This window comes from Dipodomys merriami, unplaced genomic scaffold (genome assembly GCF_024711535.1).
Source record: "Dipodomys merriami isolate MVZ:Mamm:240054 unplaced genomic scaffold, mDipMer1.0.p SCAF_8, whole genome shotgun sequence".
NCBI classification, from domain to species: Eukaryota; Metazoa; Chordata; class Mammalia; order Rodentia; family Heteromyidae; genus Dipodomys; species Dipodomys merriami.
The window spans coordinates 52,321,014-52,324,138 of NW_027206401.1; the positions used below are offsets into that span (position 1 = coordinate 52,321,014).

The 3,125-nt window shown below is 34.7% G+C and overlaps 1 non-coding gene across 1 annotated transcript; it reads right to left on the reverse strand.

The window, feature by feature from the left end:
- Positions 1 to 1,797: 1,797 nt before the first annotated feature.
- Positions 1,798 to 1,902, reverse strand: LOC138819584 (U6 spliceosomal RNA). The gene has a single exon (XR_011369504.1). It is a non-coding gene; the product is annotated as a U6 spliceosomal RNA (small nuclear RNA).
- Positions 1,903 to 3,125: the final 1,223 nt, after the last annotated feature.

Here is a 3,125-nt window from a genome sequence, read left to right on the forward strand (position 1 = left end):
AATAGCCCAAGGCCATGAGCTCAAGCCCCAGTACTGTCTCAAAAAAATCAAGCAAACCAAAAACAGCATTACTTTGGAAAATATTCTGTATATTAAGGCCTACAATGTCATTTTGAAATGCTCTTGTTCTTTTGAGGGCTGGTCTTTTTTATTATCCATGTTAAAATTACACTTATATTTAACATGCAGATTTTTATCATTCCATTTGCATTGCCTATCTGTAACACCTGAAAGTTACCATCATAATTCTCATGTGAGATAACAAGATTCTAAAGAATCAAAAAGAAATTTACTCATTACCTGACTTATCTAACTGTAACCACTCTGTACATCACCTTTACAATGGTAATAATAATAATAATAGAAAGGTAAAAAATATACTTAGCTAGAATTTATCACTTACAAGCATAATGAGAAATGGCTTAACTATAATTCAAGAACTAGTTATTGAACATGCATGAGGGGCTTTGGGGGAAGGGGATCACTGTGGGAATACCAGGATGTGTAAATCTTCCTTGTGGAAAATGGGAAAGAAACCTATCTTTTCAAAGACAATGATAGAAAAAAGGAAGGTATACTAATAGGAGGAGGAGAAGTTTACTAAAGATAATTGAAGCAGGAAACAAGAAAATATCAACATTCAGTCTCTTCTTTTACAGTCTTGAGTAGTACAACCAAAGAGCTAACACATGGCAACAGTATACTACATTGGCATTCCTTTAGTTTTCCTTTTCCAGAGGACAGTCTTGTAGACTATGCAAAAGAAGTCATGTCAGTGAATAGCTTTTAATTGGAATAAAAACTAACATTTTAACCCACTCACTTGTCTATATTAATATTGTTTACAACTACAAATTTAAGCATAAACTTTTACTAAACCTAATAGTTACAGATAATATTAACACAATTGCTATGGAAACTTAAAAACAAGACATACCTCTGAATGAAAAAGATACAGGCATCTTGACTCTGCTTGATTTGTTCATGTGTGTACAACAGTAAACTAAGGCAGAAGGAATACTGTTGAGTATTGTGAATACTGCTGCGTGTAAATCACTTAGAGAAAGGTGATTGGTCAAAGATCATTGGGCTCTTTTGGCAGGTATCAAATTCAAGGACACGTGTCTGAAGTTTCTAATGGCAATTACAGATGGAACAAACTTGGAAAGTATTAGAGCTTGTGTTTAATTCAGAGCAACACATAGCCTCTCAGAATGATTCCAATATGATCCTGATTTCCAGTTGGAAATCTAATGAGATAAGTCAAGATATGACTTTATAAGGGATGACTTTAAAGTAATATAACTCCTTCTGGAACCATCATTGCAGAAATTATACACCAAATCAACTGTCAAATATTGTCTTTTACTTTTAAGTTTTTTTTTGGTAGGACTTGGGTTTGAACTCAGAGCCTCACCTTCCCTAGGCATGTACTCTACCACTTGTTCCGTACCCCTAAGTATTGTCCCTTTAAAACTAATCATATTGGAGCTATACTCATCCCACTGTTGCTTCCAGAAACAGAAGCATGGCCTTTCTTAAAAACTGAATGGATGTGATTGGAGATTGTCATGTTAAGTAAAATAAGCCAGACTTAGACAAATATTGCATGCTTACTCTCATGTGTGGAAACTAGATAAATAATATTGTGGATAAAAAAGAGGGGAGAGGTGGATAAAAAGGGTAATGGAGTAAATATGATTAAAACATCCAATAAATGCATGAAACTATCACAATGAAATCCCTTTTACACAGTTAATATTCACTAATAAAATAACAGAAACACATTTAATGCATAAAAATAGTGACCACTCCATAAATTTGCATGTGGTCTTTGCACAGAGGCCATGCTAAGCTTCTCTATTTTTCCGCAATTTTAGTATATGTGTCACCCATGTGAGCATGAGACACAACTTTTCTGGATACATATTTGAAATTGGAAAGTGATTGAAGTTTCCAGCTTACTAATTCTGGTAAACTGAGTGAGTAATTAGACAAAGGTAAAGAAATCGATCCAGAAATAAATGAGCTCTTACCAAGAAAGTTTGCATTGTGATTATGGTTAACACTTGAGTAAATACTTGATTCCCTTGATTTCATGAATCAATTTTGCTACATCAAAGTTTAACTAGTAGTAGAAGAACTATGGATTTGTCTCTGGCAAGTCAAGCTCCAAAGTCTTTCTTCCCACCGTGCTATACTAATTTAAGATTAGTTCTCAGAGAAGTTCTAATTAATTATGATTTAGTCCAACAGGCTATTGTATTTGACATTCTCTTACTTTTAACCCTCAGCATTTATGATGTAATAATTTTTACCTATTTCAAAGATTGGATTTGAATCTTTTGGGATAGCTTGAAGAGTCCCATTATGTAACCAATGACTGGGCCTTACTGACTTCCTAGCAAGTTGACTTTAATATAGCTGCATGACAATGGTATAGGTAATTTTGAATTTGTGGACTTGTAAATCTTCAAGATACAGATTATGTGAATGTCAGACTTGTGAATAAACAAATTTCTATCATGAATATTTCCATCAGTGAATATTTTCAGCATTTATTTGGACATGAGGGATCTGTTCCTGTCATGTCTCTCAGACTTTATGTCAGTAAGAGCACATTTGAGAGGCAACCATGCCTAAGAACAAACCTAGTCTTCTGTTCATTGGATATGTGTATTTGAATGACTTAGTTGCCCTCTCTGAATCTTTGTTTCCTAATCTAAAATACAAAATGGTTTCCAATGCTCACAAGTACGTGAGGATCAAGTGAGATATATGTGATCTGATTTTGCATGACACAATCTGCAGCAGCAGTATTTTAATAAATGAGATCTTTTCTTTCAGCAATGTCCTTGGGTTCCCCAATTTAAAATAAATTATCTTTCAAATCATTGACTCCCTTTTCTCAAGGCATATAAGAATGCAATTATAATATAGTTTAGAGACCAGGGACAGGTATTTTTACTAGGCTGTTCATGACTCACCCCTGCTATTTTATTTGCCCAAAGTTTAGTAGCTGCAGCAGGTACCAATTGGGCTCTGACTGATAAGAGATTACACGTGGGAGGAGGCATGGGATCCCACAAAGGGCTTGCAGCTGTTGAGACAGCGATTGGATTGGG